General features: G+C 49.2%; 1 long non-coding RNA gene across 3 annotated transcripts in view; it reads right to left on the bottom strand.

Moving 5' to 3' along the window:
- Positions 1-359: 359 nt before the first annotated feature.
- The window catches only part of LOC128100744 (uncharacterized), a 60,721-nt gene continuing 45,284 nt past the window's right edge, over positions 360-15,796 (bottom strand). The window contains exons 2-5 of one of the 3 annotated variants that reach the window (XR_008214904.1): positions 5,051-5,089; positions 2,953-4,733; positions 2,700-2,817; positions 360-2,147 (exon numbers count right to left, since the gene is read on the bottom strand). This is a non-coding gene — a long non-coding RNA (uncharacterized LOC128100744). Of the gene's footprint in view, positions 2,818-2,952; positions 4,734-5,050; positions 5,090-15,796 lie in introns of all 3 variants that reach the window. The other 2 variants (XR_008214902.1, XR_008214903.1) reach the window with 2 other exon arrangements.

The following is a 15,796-nucleotide window of genomic DNA, read 5'->3' on the forward strand; positions in this document are numbered from 1 at the left end:
CACTTTACATACCAATCACAGATCCTCCCTCTTCCCTCTTCCCACCCCCCAGCCTCCCCCCCAACTCATCCCTCCATCCCCACATTTTTTAAGTCAAAGTCTCCCATGGGGAGTCAGCAGAGTCTGGCACACAGATCCTCCCTCTTCCCTCTTCCCACCCCCAGCCTCCCCCCCAACTCATCCCCCCATCCCCACATTTTTTAAGTCAAAGTCTCCCATGGGGAGTCAGCAGAGTCTGGCACACTCAGCTGAGGCAGGTCCAAGCCCCCCCCCCCCCCCGCACTGAGGCTGTACAATTAGCCTGCTTTCTCTCTCTCTCTCTCTCTCTCTCTCTCTCTCTCTCTCTCTCTCTCTCTCTCTTTTTGGGTGGGGAGCGGTTTCTTGACAAGGTTTCTCTGTATAACAGCCCTAGCTGTCCTGGAACTCACTTGTAGACCAGGCTGGCCTCGAACTCACAGAGATCTGCCTGTCTCTGCCTCCCAGAGTGCTGGGATTAAGGGCGTGTGCCGCCACCACCACCTGGCTCAGTCTGCTTTCTTATAGAACCCAGGACCACCAACCCAGGGATGGCCCCACCCACAATGGGCTGGGCCCTCCTTCACCAATCACTAATTGAGAAAATGCCTTACAGATTTGCCTACAGCCAATCTTACGGAGGCATTTTCTCAGCTGGGGCTCCCTCCTCTCAGATGACTCTAGCCTGTGTCAAGCTGACATAAAATTAGGCAGAGCAGAGGGTGAGGAGGTGGAGGGGGAAAGGGAGGCCATAGCCAACCCTGCTCCACCTCTCTGTGCACCCGTATAGACAAGCTGCTCCTCATGAAGTGGTCACGAATCCCAGTTGGAGAGCTGTTGTACCTTGTCCAAGGGTTTGCCCAGTACTTGATGGACTAGGAGGCTCAGGCCTCCTGGCTCCCCAGCCCCATCCACAGAGCAGGCCATCATGTTCCCCCCATCACCCTGGATCTGTCAAAGCAACTCTGTTGGGGTGAGGTGCTGGCCCTGGGGTTGATGGCCTGCCACACTATCCTGTGTCATGCTACTCCTGTGCCAGTAAGGACCCTGTCCCCTCCACCAACAGTCAATGCAGAAGGTAGTATGGAGGTCACTGAGGATGGCTGTGTGTTAGCCACAGGGCTGCAGCTACCTGCCACCTAGGCCCTTCAGAGAAAATACTTGGCCTACTAGAGTGTCTGCTCAGAGCACACTGTCAAGATGGGGCCTTACGTCCGGAGGAGTTGGGGTGCTATGCCAGGCAGCAGCAACACCTCCCTTAAATTCTGTGGATTCTGCTGTGCTGAGTAACCTCTGGGGCCCTGGTGACCCATGGCCAACTTGATGGCAATCCAGTAGAGGAAGAAAGGCCAAACAGACCATCTCCCAGAGCCCACAGGCTAGCTTGGTGGAAGTCTCCACTTGAGCAGTGCTGGTTGGGAGGCTTGGCAGGAAGGAGAGGGCCTCGGGGTCAGGAAAACCTGGATGCTTTCCTGCCTATGCACCAGCAGAGGTTCCACACTGGCCCAATCTGCCTCTCCACCCCAGACACAGCAGTGGAGACACTGCCCAGTCTCCTCAGATCTCCCACCATCCCGTAGCCTGTGGGGTGGGGACTGTCTGTGTGGGAAACCCAAGCAGAGATGGGTTTTGTGCTTCTGACCCTAGAGTCTGCCCAGTGCTTCCTAAGGGCACATGCAGGGGAAGGAGCTGGAGCAGAGGTGTGGCAACCCTTTTTTTGTGGACTGGGCAGGGGCCTGGGGGACTGTGCTCACCTAGTTTGGTGACAGGGTAGTCTGAGAGAAGTTGGCATACGATCCTGGAGAAGGCCTGTGCCTCGCTCTCCTGGTGGCTACAAGAATGAAGGAACTTGCTGGCGGTGGTGGCCCATGCCCTTGATCCCAGCACTAGGGAGCCAGAGGCAGGCGGATCTCTGAGTTTCAGGATAGCTAGGGCTACACATAAAAGTCCTGTCTCAAAAAACCAACCAACCAACCAACCAACAAACAAATAAACACACACACACACACACACGAGTGAAAACACATCCGACAGAACCCATGGCTTTCCTCAGAAAGGATTCATGAGGCTGGCCCAGCACAGCGAATGAAGGTCTCCACTCCACATCCACACCGATCGATCGTCCTGCAGGTCTATATGGACAGAGAAAGACAGACATGGTGGCCGGGGGTAGATTTGATCAGCAGAGACTATGAGCCAAGAGGGTCAGAACAGCCCCAGGGGACAAGGCTCTGGAAGATGCTGCCAGAATGGAGGAGGTGGCCTGCCTGTCCACAGAGGCATCGCAGGCCCCAGCAGTAGAGCAAGGAGACCTTGGGCACTGTGATGACTAACACTGTCAACTTCTCAGGATCTAGTAGGAGACAAGGCCCTGGGCATATATGTCTACGGGAGTTTCTAGACTAGGTTAGCTGCTATGGGAAGGACTCATCCTAAGTGTGTGTGGCAGCATTCCTTTGACTGAGGTCATGCACCGAGCACAAAAGAGAAAACGAGGCTGGTGACCAGCATGCATCTCTGCTTCCTGACTGCAGATGCGATGACCATTTGGCCCGCACTCTGGCTGTCCTGGCTTCCCTGACATGATGGGCTGCACCCTCAAACTGAGCTAAAACGAATCTTTGTCTCCTTCGGTTGTTCTTCTCAGATATTTGGTCAAAGCAGTAAGAGGCTAATACGGGCACCTTCTGTAGGCTGGCATGATGATTTGTAAGTACCAGTACTCAAGAAGTCTTGGTGCCTTCTCGGCCTCCGTGGGTCCTTTATTCTTGCCATGGGGAACAGGTTACCCTCACAGGGGACCTGGAGGTAGAGGTCAGAGAGTGAGGCATGTGGTGCACAGTATAGAGGTCTGGCCTGGTCTACAAATATCACCCCTAAGGCCTCTACAAAGCAGCTAGTTGGTAGCGTGCCCACAGTCCCAGCCAAGGTACCCACCTGCAATAATGCAGCCTCACAGCTGGCCAGAACATCCCAGAGACCAGGAAGTGGATGCTGTCCCTGGCGATGGGCAGCTGGTAGCAGCGCCCCCTCACACTCTCCTGAAGCTCCTTCAGTCTGGAATCAGCCTTGGTTACCCTGCGAGGAGCGGGACTGGTGGCATTCTTGTCCTGGGCGCAGACCTATACGTACTGGGACAGTGGAATGCTTGTGGCGTATTCATAGAGGGGCTCTCGGGGGTGCATTTCCGCGGGCTCTTTAGGACTGGTGTGGGCGTGGGGCACGGTCTGCCGCCTATGGCTGTGAGACATCTTCTTCTCCAGCCCTGGGGTGTGTTCAGCCTGGCTGTGGATCTGAACCATAGGGCTCAGAGAGGTGGCACGTTGTGTCATTTGTCGTCACCGCCCCAAGGAATGGGGCTGTCCCAAGGAGAACCTCGCCCTGAGGCAAGGTGTTCACCTCCCTTGGAGCCTGAGTTTCTCAGCTACCATGGCTGGCAGTTGTTCCTCAGGCAGTGAGAAGCACAATGCACATTGGATAGTGGTGATGGGGTCACTGGGAGAGGCCACCAGTTGGAGCAGCTGCTACTGCAGCCGGGGGTCTGTGTTCCCAGATCCTGTGGGGACTGATTATCAATGAGGACTTCCTTATACCCCAGGGGGCTTGGCTGAGCTCAGCAGATCTGGCTGAGCCTTGCAGGTCCACAGCGATCTCTCCAGTTCAAAGCCCTGAGAGACCAGGTTGCTATAGGCACTGCAGCCACCTCTACCCAGTCCCTTCCACATCTCCAAACCCCCAACTCTACATGGCTGTGTGGCTAGGGATGTTCATCAGTCCTTCTATCTGAGGTCGGAACCCTTTCCTAGAACATGGGCTTCCCTGCTTTTCTTTCCTCTGGCCCTCGTCCTGTAGACAATATGCTGAGCCTTCCCCTCTTCATTTCTGTGACCAGGTGGACTCTTGGGGACGGAGGGGACAAGAACGCTCAGGCAGCTTGTGGTCGAGACAGATAGCAGGGATCAGCACCAGGGCAGCAGTGACCTGGTCCCCACGGAGCTGTGTTCTCCCTGTTTGGCTACCCCAATTCCAGCACCTTGTGCCCAGTGCAAAAGCAGAGATGGCTATGAGGCTTGCAGAGTCCCTCAGTATCTGGGAAAGTCAGGACAAGGCCACAGTCGGGCATCACGGGTTTCATCAGGGCACATAGCACTGGACAAATCTTCAAGTCCATGAAGCCACAGGATGAGTTGTGTGGGGATCCCCAAGAGCTATAGTTCCTTGCCCTCATGACCTCTGGCCTCTGTGGCCTCAGTGTCCCTCAAGGAGATCATGCTGGCCCCTATAGGGCTGCCTGCCCAGATGGCTTCAGTGCCCCGGCATCCTGAGGTGTCTGTTTCCCCCTGGCCATGGGTTCCCACGTGGACGACAATTTGTGGAAACTCCTCCACATTCTTCAGGATGTCCGCTGCCCTTCCGGCCCGCTTGGCCTTGGCACCCAGGGGGGACTAGCCTTCCGGGCCTCACCCAAGGGCTGTGCATTCCACTCTGGTGACTCACTGTGTCCCTCCTTCCCAGTGGCTTAGTGCCGCCCTGTCTGGATGCCACCTTCTGCCAGGCTGGGGTGGAGGGCAAGCTTCACTGGCCAGTCATACTCCTGTGCATGCCCCATCAGGATCTCAAGAACTCCTCCATCCTCTCAGGATGTTGCATCTGGGGACCAAGGACAGCTTTGCACCCACGAGACATCTCTGGATCTGGTCCCAGGATCGCAGGCACACCTAAGAATGGATTGAGTTACAGCGTGGACAGGGTGCTCTTTGAGCACACACGCACTCACACCTGGTCTGCCCCTCCTTTGTACCCTCTGTGGTTTCACCCCATCCCTGCAGCTATGGGGGCGCCACTGGCCCATGAGCATCAGGGAAACTCTGACCCAACATATGCACCTCACCTGATGCCTATGGAAGCCACATAGCATGCACGTGCATACTAATAAACAGGATACCACCTCCTCCAGGATTGCTCTTGGCCCCACAGGAACTGCTTAGAACCTCTCATGGGTGCAGTATGTACATGACATCCTGTGCCAGCTCACCTGCCTGTGGTCAGCCCAGATCTCTTGAGACACACTTTTCTGCAGAAGCAAAAAGAAAATTGTTACCAGTGATAGCCTTAGAAGCTGTCGGAGGGGCCAGAGCTGAGTTGGCCTCATTTGTCCTCATTTCCCTGAGGGGCCTGCATTTTGGTCTTCTGCATAGACCCATGTCTTGGCACAGTGATCCACGTGCTCATCAGGCCCACAAAGTTGGCCAGCTAAAATGGTGACCTTAGAGGTCATGCTTCCTGCTGCGATCCAGCGAGGTCAGAGAGAAAGCGGAGGTCAAGCTCAGCCTAGCAGATGGGCAGGAGTGCCCAGGTCAAGCCTGTACCCAGGGCTGCTGTGAATGGGTGGCTATGGGTTAGGTAAGGTGCGGTCTCTTCTCAGGCAGGCAGCCCAGGCACCTGGTGTGGCTGTGGATAGATATTGGCCTTCGGTGGTACTCGGTGCCTATCTGAGGCTGTAAGCGGTGGCAGGACTCAGCTGGTGGAGGTCACCACTTAGTAACTACAGATTAGTCCAGTCACCTGCACATGCGCCGCCACAAACCGCTTGTATCTCAGCACCCCTAGGGGCTGCTGGGCAATGACGTGGACACGGTGTAGAAAGGGAGGCGGGGCTCAATGATGGCTGGAGACTTACACCCAGGGCAGGGCCTTATGCTCCTGGGGGTGAGGGCAGCAGAGCTATGCATTTTCCAACTTTTCCTCTGGGCTGTTCCCAAGGTCTCTGCTCTGTCCTGGGTCAATCCCACTAATCCCAGGCACAGAGTCCTCTACCCTGCCCTCACTGAAGCCCACCAAAGCTTCTCCTCCAGTTAGGCCATGTGTTATGGGTACAGCAGAGGCCCTTCCTCTGGCCCTTAAGCAGGTGACCCGGGAGCAGCAGCCCCTCTAAGGGCTTTCATGCCTCTTCAGGGCAGGGCCTTCCTGACATTGTGGCGAGACTTCTGCTTCCTGCCTTCTCCCGCTAGAACTGGGATTCCTCAGGGCCGTGAGTGAGCGCTTTCTGCTGTGCCTGGGTCAGGCCTCAGAGCAAACGCCAGGGCCTGATGTTCACATATTGACACTTGCTTCTTTCAGTCTCGCCTCTGTCTTCAGGGAGAGCACCTCACGCAACATGGAGCCATCGCTCACCCCCCTTCCCCCTTGGGTGCTATGGCCAGCTGTATCGTCAGCGTGGTTGATCTTCATAGAACCCAGATGCCCTCCTCAAGATTCTGCCCTTGCTTCTAGCCTTGAGCAAGTATAGTTTGACCCCACCCCAGACTGCAGGTATCATCTGAGGGTGTGATGGGCATCGCTGCTACCCAGAGAGGGGCCAGAGGCAAGGCTGTCAGGAGGGGGGCTTGGGATGTGTGTGGTTACCAGGATGGCAGTTCCCAGCAAGGATTTACCTAGATTTCCTCAGAGAGGCCTCAGGAGTTACTGCCTGCTCCTACCCCAAACTCCACAACTGTGCCAGCTTCCCAGACTGTTACCGGTGGCTGGGGACACAAAGGCTTTTGTCCCTTTAGGCCAGGTACAAACCCCTAGTTGGTCCTCAGCAAAGCTGGTGACCGGTTCTGGAGGGAGGAAAGAGAAAGGGTGAGGAAAGAGGAGATGCTCAAAGGGAATAGATGTCCCAAGCCAAAGTGGTTCATTCAGTTCTGTAGGTGGACAGAGACTGAGCCGGCTCAAAAAGCCTAGCCCTCCAGAAGTGGACAGTGATGACTGGGCTTGGGAGCAAAGGGCATACAGGGCATGCCCTCATGCCCTAGGCTCTTAGGAAGGCAGGTGTGAGGGTGTTTCTCCAAACCCAGAAACTGGGGGCCGTGTGGTACTGCTGCCAAGTGAGGACTGGGGGCTTAGTCTCTCCAGTTTCACAAAGGTCATCCTGGGGTACTGCCTGCAGGGAGAGGTTGCCTGTTGCTGCTATCAAGTTACTATGTTTTAAGGCTTCTATTTTCATCAAAGTCACTCCTATGTATGAACAGGAATTCTACAGAGCTGTAGAAGAAACCTTGTGCCCCGCTGCCCGTTTCCAAGGCCCAGTCACCAGAAGATCGGCTTGGACATAGCTCCATATTTGCATATTCCTGACGTGGTCATTTGCTGTTCACTTTCAGGGTGTTTGAATAAAAGCAGGAGCTCCAGAATTTCAAGTTGAAGCATTCTGTATCCACAACCCTGGGAGTACGAAAACGTGACCCACAAGCCAGCCACCTGCTCCTGCCGTCCTCAGCACTAATAATTTCTGAGCCAAGCCTTTCCCACCCCATCAAGGCTCTTCCTCTTGCAGTGAGGCTCCACCTTTCAGGTTATGGTAAAACAAAGCTTCTAGAAGTGCTCTGGCTGTGATGCCTGAGCTGTCATGGGGTGGTGTGGAAGATGTAGACTCCTTTCAAGATGTCGATCCCAAGAAGGTGTAAATCCCTCTCGAGCTGCCCTGGGAGCTCAGTGGAGCTGCAGATCCTGGGCTGAGATCAAGATCCGGAAAGTGGGGTGGTTCCTGGACACTGGCTCTGGCTGTGCAGGAGGGAGTGAGAACCATTCCTACACGTGACCCCTGGGGTGTGACCTCTTCTGGAAGTTTGGAAGTTCTCCACATCGTGTCAAGACAGTTCACGATATCCTGCCTGGACCAGCTTATCAGGCTACTGCATCCTCTCCGCCAGGGCCTGTCTGATGAGCCCCACTCTGATCTTTGGCCTTTCTCTGCTCATTTTTCCCAAGGCTCTCATTATTGAGATGTTTGGCTTTCTTCACAAAATTTATAATTAAAAAAAAATCTTTTTTTTCTTTCTTTTTTTTTTTTTGATGGCTTTCTTCTGTACTACTTTTTAGAAGACATGGTCAAGCTGATTTTCTAATTTTTTTTGTTGAGCTTTTTTTTTTTTTTTTTTTTTTTTTTACACCAAGGAGAAAGACAACATCGTTCCGAGATTTCCTGTGTCTGTTTTCTTCTGCTTCCCCAGGCTCCAGTTTGGGTGGTCTGTGTTAGCGTGTACAACGTTGGCCTATGACCTCGAGGCAGAAGAGCTGGAGCCCTGCAAGGCAGCCCAGACAGACAGCGCCTGCCCGCCTGCTGGTTTCCTGCCCCTGTGGAGGATGGGATGGGGGTGGGTATCTCACCAAGAACTTCTCAGCTTCAGCCTGCAGCCTGCTGTGGTTTGGATGTTGGGTGTGTGTGCTGGAATCTTGGCCTCTGGTGTGGCTCTGCTGAGGTGTAGAACTATTGACAAATGGAGCTTGGTTTCTAGGACTGAGTAGTTGTAAAGTGAGGCTACAATGTGGACGCGGCCCCTCTGCTCCTCTGCTGGGTTGTGGTGTGGACTACAGGAACCCTCAGAGAGGTCAGATGATGGAGCTCGCTCTCTCAGCCTTCAAAACTAACTTGAGTAACACTTTTCTTTCTTTGTAAGTCCCCAGCTTCATTCTGTCCTTAGCTTTGCAGGATCACCCTGTCACCCAGAAGGCCTCCTGGGGTCTTGCTTTCAGCTTGGTTGTTCAAAAGAACCTGGCTTCTGGCTCCCTAGTCTTCCTGGACTCCATGGCTGCTATCTTGACAATGTTCTTGCATTTGCAGTTTTTTTGTTTTTTCGAGACAGGGTTTCTCTGGGTAGCTTTGCGCCTTTCCTGGATCTCGCTTTGGAGACCAGGCTGGTCTCGAACTCAAGGAGATCCACCTGGCTCTGCCTCCCGAGTGATGGGATTAAAGGCGTGCACCACCACCGCCCGGCACATTTGCAGTTTTTGAAGTCAGTTCCAGGTCTCCTGCTTCTGAGTCTCCAGACTCCTAATATCTGTCACTGTCATTCCTGCCCTCTCAGAATTCTTTCTTCACTTTAGAGCAGAGAGGCAATAAATGCTGTTTCCCAATCATTTATTTATTTATTTAAAAGAAAAAAGGGAAATGGATAGGTATAGTATATTAAGATATTGTATATACTAGTAAACTAATTTAGTAAAATATCAGCCTTAGATAATTTGCACTGATGTGGATTCTTGTATATTGAAACACATGTAAACTATTTTTAAATTCCTATTTAAGATAAGTTGTGTATTGATATAAATATAAAACTATAATTATCATATTGTACACATATTCCTACTCCTATTTGAAAAATTTTGTATGTTGATACAAACATAAAATTATATTTGTCATACTGTATGTATGTTCTATCTCTATTCAGGATATTTTGTATATTGATACATATTAAGGATATTGCTGCCATATTGCATATTGCACTATACATTTCTAATCTGATTAAGATTTTTTTATATTTCACAAGTTCAAGGTCATTGTCCTATTACTGTGTATCTGTTTACAGACTGTTTGTTTCTATAATGTGAAGCCTTAGTCTTTAAGTTATTTAGGATGATAAGAATTACAAGCTAATAGTCACCCATACTTGTTATGTTTATAGTTATGTTAGTTAGGTTTTCCAGATTTACAGAAACATAGGTTGTATGGATCATCAAACACTTCATAGACCTAGAGAACATGGCATTTAAATGTATTATTAACTTAGATTTCTGTTGACATGAGACATAATTGCTCCTGGCAGCACCGATCTGATCCTAAGAGAATGTTGGGTTTCTAAGACACTCTATTTGGAAGTTTGTCTTCTTGACACAAAATGGCCTGCTGGACAAAGAGCTGCCCTTCCCTCAACTGCTGACAATATGAATGCTGTCTTTTCCAGACAAGCAGGATACAAGGAAAAGAGACTACTGATCCTTGCCAAGACAGGGTAAGATGATCTTTCAAAATTCCTGCTTCTGAAAATGGTCTGTCAGATATTCCAGGCCTGTAGCCAAACTGGATGCCCAACGGTGCTGAGAAACTTCAGGTGACTGTCTAGGCTGCCCGCTGTCTCTGTCTATTCTCACAAGGTTTTCAGAAATTGCTTGCTTGCATTTTCTATTTTCTCAGGTAATATTGTTTTCCTCCTCAGGTCTTTGATGGAATTGAAGACTAAATAGTTACAGTTACAACCTTCTCCTATCTTAGCCAGGACATATTAAGTATTAGGTTCAGATTCTTCAGGATAGCACAGCTATTGGAGTAATCTCTGTAACATGCCATTAATCTATGTTCTGGACATCTCTGGATTTTAGTATGTGTCTCTTGTTTGATGTTGTTCTTGCTGGTTGTATTTCTATTTTTGCTTAGGTTATTACTTTTCCCCTCTCCTGGACAATACTAGATAATTGTTCCTATTGTATATAGTTTTATATTAGGTTAGAACTTTCTTATTTAGAAAAAAGGGGGAGATGTAGTGGGTAACTGTTCTTTGTATAACCTTGAAGCACTGCCCCTAGAGATGCAGCAGGTAACTGCTCTACCTGCTTATGACCTTGAAGTACATGCCTCTGGGGCATGGCCTCAGCGCCCCTTAAGACCTTGGATGAATGTAGGCAGCTCTCTCTCTTCGCTCCCTCGTGGGACTTGGATGCGGGACTGAGACAGGCGGCCGGAACAGCGTTCCAGAACCTGTGACAATTCTGTTCTGTATAGTGAGTTTTTCCCCTTAATAAATTCCTTGCCCTTTAAACAGACTCTGTGGCTTTCTTATTATATTTATTTATTTTTTTTTTTTTTTGAGACAGGGTTTCTGTGTAACAATCCTGGCTATCCTGAAACTGATTCTGTAGACCAGGCTGGACTGGAACTTACAGAGATTCCACCTGCCTCTGCCTCCCAAGTTCTCAGATCAAACGTGTGCACCACCACCACCCGGCCCCAATCAGTTTTTTAAACCATAAGTATAATTTTTTAAGTAATTTATTTATTTTTATTTTATGTGCCTGTTGTGTGTGTGTGTGTGAAGGTGTCAGATCCCCTGGAACTGGAGTTACAAACAGTTGTGAGCTGCCATGTGGGTGCTGGGAATTGAACCCAGGTCCTCTGGAAAAGCAGTCAGTGCTCTTAACCTCTGAGCCATCTCTCCAGGCCCCCCCCCCAATTTTTGAAATAAATCACCTGTTGGTGCACAACTGGCCTGTGGTAAGGTGCACAAATCCTAAGTGTCTATGCATGTGTGAACTTACTCTCTGGATGTCAATATAAAACGTTCCAGCACTCCAAAGCCTTCCTGTGGAGGCTTCCATGTTTCTTCCACGCAATGCTTATCTGTGGCATCCATCCTGTGGCTGTGAGTGAGCATGTTCAGCCTTTTATTACTCTGTCTGTCAATGCAATGTCCCCTCCATTCGATTGCTGTGGACATGTGAGAGTCTTTGCCACCAAAGTTAAATTGGACAATCTCAGCTGGGTGTGGTGACATCCACCTTTAATCCCAGAATTTAGGAGGCAGTGCCATAACTCCATAACTGCTGAGCCATCTCTCCAGCCCCTCTTCATACTTTTTATAGCCCACTGAGAATCTTTTTAAAAATAAAGCAAAACAGGCTCTGTCTTAGTTAGGGTTTCTATTGCTGTGATAAAACACCATGACTAAAGCAGCTTAGGAAGGAAAAGGTGCATTTGGCTTTCACCATCAAAGGAAGTCAGGACAGGAACTCAACCAGGGCAGGAACCTGGAGGCAGGAGCTGATGCAGAGGCCATGGAGGGGTGCTGCTTACTGGCTGGCTCCCCGTGGCTTGCTCAGTCTGTTTTCTATCCAGCACCACCAGCTCACAGATTGCCCCACCCACAGTGGGCTGGGACCTCCCCTATCAATCACGAATGAAGAAAATGCCTTCCAGGCTTGTTTGCCTACAGCCTGGTCTTATGAAGGTATTTTCTCAATTGAGGCCCCCTCCTCTCAGATGACTTCAGCTTGTGTCAAGGTGACATAAAACAAGCCAGCACAGGGTCTTACTATGTTCCTCAGACTGTATTAGTAGCACTCATTATACAGCCTAGAATTATGAGCCTCAAATGCTCAGCAATCCTCCTGCCTCAGCCTCCTAAGTGCTGTTATTAAAGGTGTATTCCACCAGAAAAGAAACAACTGATTTTTATATGTAACTTTATAACCAGCCATCTTGATGCATTTATTTGTTAATGCTAACATATTATCTGTAGATTTTCTTCCATACATATGAAAGCTTTACCTTCTGGGGAAGAGTGGGCCTTTTACTCTCTTCCTTGCTTTGCACACCAGTGTGGGTCCCCGTTCATGACTGAGTAGAGACGGTGCTACCAGCTGTCTTTTTACCCCCACAGACGCTGCTTCTGCAGACACAGGACCAGACCTGTCCTCCAGCCGGAAACAACTGGGGAACCAGTCACGTTCTGCGCAGAGACAGTTTTCAGACCCGGGACAGCTCGCAGCTCACAATGACGCCTCCCCTCGCACCCCCACGACGGAACTAGGTTCAACACCTGCCCCTCCCTCCATCTGGAAGAGTTGCCTGCTGCAGTTCATGGAAGGGCCTCAGAACTCTTGGTCAGTCTGCAGGACGAAGGCCAGAGAGGCCTGCAGAGGGTGCCTTAAAGAGTTTGAGTACCAGCCAGTGCGTTCTTGTGAGGAGATGTGAAAGCCAGGAAAGGAGACCAAAGGGAAAGTTACCAGCCTTACAAAGACAAAGTAAAACAAAGAACTGGGACCACTCTGTCCCCAAGAGTGAGCATTTAGAAAAAAACAATCCATAATTTGCAGAGCATTGATTACAGAACCAAGAAGGCTCTTGACTCAGAAACAGTCTCTTCAATGATGCTCTGCCCAGAGCAAATAACGCTTGAAGGAAGACAAGGAATGATCAACTACTTCAAGCAACTTACATGCAGGAACAAAGCTCAAGACTAACTGGACAAGGTAGTGTGAGCCTTCAATCCCAGCACTCGGGAGGCAGAGGCAGGTGGATCTCTGTGAGTTTGAGGCCAACCTAGGCTACAGAGTGAGTTCCAGGAAAGGTGCCAAGGCTACACAGAGAAACCCTGTCTCGAAAAACAAAAACAAAAACAAAACAAAAAAATCAAGCTCCAGTTGGAGGGATGGCTCAGTTGTTGTGGAGGACTGGGGATCCATTGCCATCATCTACATGGTGGCTCACGACCATCCACAATTCTAGCTCCAAGAGATATACTACTCCGTCTGACCTCTGAGGGCACTGAATGCCCATGTGCACATACATACATTCAGGCACATACACACACATATAAAATTTAATAAATATTAAAAAACATCAAGTGCCCTAAAGACAAAATTAACGGTGCCTACATTTCAGGCATGAAGAAGTGGGGAAAGTTAATCCGCAGAAGCTGGGCTAGAAATGACACAATCCAGGCATCATGTGACAACACAGAAATACGAATTGCAAACACTGGGAATGAGAAATGGACATTAGTGCAGGTGACAGAAGTTATAAAGTGGCCAGATGTGATGCCACACGCCTATAATCCTAGGGCTTGGGAGGTGGAGGCAGGAGGACAGTAAGTTTCAGGTCAGCCTAGGCTATACAGAAAAAACTTGTCTCTAAATAAATATAAAAAGATCAAGGTGCATTATGAAAATCGTAAAGGCTAGTGAATTTGACAACTAAGATTAAATAGGCAAACCTTTAGGTTTATTTGTTTTTAATCAATGTGTATGTATGTGTTTGTATTTATGTGTGTCTGTGTGTGGGTATGAGCACACATATTCAGGTACCCGTGGAGTTATCAGATTCCCTGGGCCTACAGTTATAGTGGTTATGAGCTTCCTAACGTGAGTGCTGCAAACTGAACTAAAGTCCTCCACAGAGCAGGAGACACTGTTTTCTGTTTGTTTGTTTGCTTTTGTTGTGGTGGTTTGATTTTTCGAGACAGAGTTTCTCTGTGTAATAGCATTGGCTGTCCTGGAACTCACTTTGTAGACCAGGCTGGCCTTGAACTCACAGAGATATGCCTGCCTCTGCCTCCCCAAAGCTGGGAACCAAGGCATGCACCACCATGACTGGTTAACCTTTTTGGGGAGGGATGCAGAAGACAATCACTGAGCCATCATTCCAGCCCATAAACTTCTTTATAAATCACTTTATTTTTTCTCTCTCTCCTTCTTTTTCTTTCTTTCTTTCTTTCTTTCTTTCTTTCTTTCTTTCTTTCTTTCTTTCTTTCTCTCTCTCTCTCTCTCTCTCTCTCTCTCTCTCTCTCTCTCTTTCTTTCTTTCTTTCGTGTGTGTGTGTGTGTGTGTGTGTGTGTGTGTGTGTGTGTGTGTACACAGCCATATAGAGTTGGTTCTCTCCCTTCACCTTTATGTAGATTCTGGAGCTCAAACTCAGATTGTCAGCCTTGATGGCAAGCCTCCTTATCCATCGAACCATCTTTCTGGCTTGAAATGGACAAATTTTATGAAAGATGAGTATGTGGAGCTTCCTTAAAAGAAACTAGGTTACTTGAATATTTAAAAAATGTATTTTGTAATTAAAATCATAACAATTGTACACAATCTCAGGAAATTGAAAATTGAGGATTCACAGGTCAGTCTTCCTCTGGCTATGGCAAAATGTCCGGTAAAACCACTGAAAGGGGTGAAAGGCTCATTTGGTGCTGTCTGAGGTTGTGTGAGCCCATGGCTGTGGGACTGTGGTAAGGCAGGACATTATAATAGGAGGGTAGGGACAGCAAAGCTGTTTGCCTTATGGTGTCTAGAAAGCAGAGAGAGGAAGGAAGGAAACAAACCATCCAAGGACAAGATATGGTCCCCAAGAACCCATTCCCTTTACCTGGGTCCCATCTCTCAAGTTCCCACCATTTCCAACAGTCCGTCAAGTCATGAGTCTAGTAATGGTTTTATCCATCCATGGGTCTCTAGTGTCTTACAAAAACAATCCAGTGGAAGAGAAATCAGACACACATCGTGAGGGACAATCAGGCCTGTGCCTCATTCGGAATATGAAAATAATCTAAAAATGAAAATTCTAAAGCTATCAGAATGCTAGAAACAAACACCATGAAGGTGTTTATGCTTTGCAATAACAACCACGGACCTTCCTGTCTCTAGTTTTCCCTGCTCCAGGTAAAAATAAAAAACGTACTCAGCGCTTTCAGATTGGCTTCTTCCAGTTAGCAACAGGCATTTGTTGCTTCTGAGGGCTTTTGTATCTTAGTGACTCCTTTTCAGATGTGGGCCATGTTACGTTAGCCAGGCTGGCCCCTGGAGTCCTGGGCTTGACTGACCTCTTCCAGGCAGGTGTAACAGAGCCTGACTAGGCTTCCTTTCTCAACACTCCCACTCTACTCTTCTGGTGGACCGCAGTCCACCAAAGGATGTCTTGGTTGCTTCCAAATTAGAGTGATGGTTAAAACTGCTGCATATGCTGGGTTACAGGGGAATGAACATCTTCCCAAGTGACTCTATCGTTCTGTGTTTCTGCCAACAAAAATGCAAGTCCCTCCTGTTGCACTTTTTTGTTGGCAGCTATAGTGTGATGATTATTCTCGGTTGTCACCGTGACTACATCTGGAATTAACTAAAACCCCCAAATTGAGGGGCATGCCTGTGAGGGATTTTTGCTTAATTTTAAGTGGGAAGATCCACTTCTACTTGGGATCTTTGAGATTCAGATCTTTTGAAGTGGGAAGACCCACCTTTACCCTGGGCCGTGCCTTCTGCTGGAAGCCTACGGAAGGACATGGAAGAAGGAAGGTTTTGGTCTCTGCCTTCTTGCTCTCACTTCAAAAGCAAGTCCATTCATTTACAGCATTAGAGTCGACTTCTCTGGGATTCTGGCCTTTTCTGAAGACCAGCTGAGACATGCAGAGTGGTGAATTAAACAACTAGGGGATTCCTGGGCCTTCCATTCATAGGCAGCCATTGTTGGATTAGCTGG

The sequence above is a fragment of the Peromyscus californicus genome, unplaced genomic scaffold, assembly GCF_007827085.1.
Source record: "Peromyscus californicus insignis strain IS unplaced genomic scaffold, ASM782708v3 Scaffold_7__1_contigs__length_154581171, whole genome shotgun sequence".
Lineage (NCBI taxonomy): Eukaryota > Metazoa > Chordata > Mammalia > Rodentia > Cricetidae > Peromyscus > Peromyscus californicus.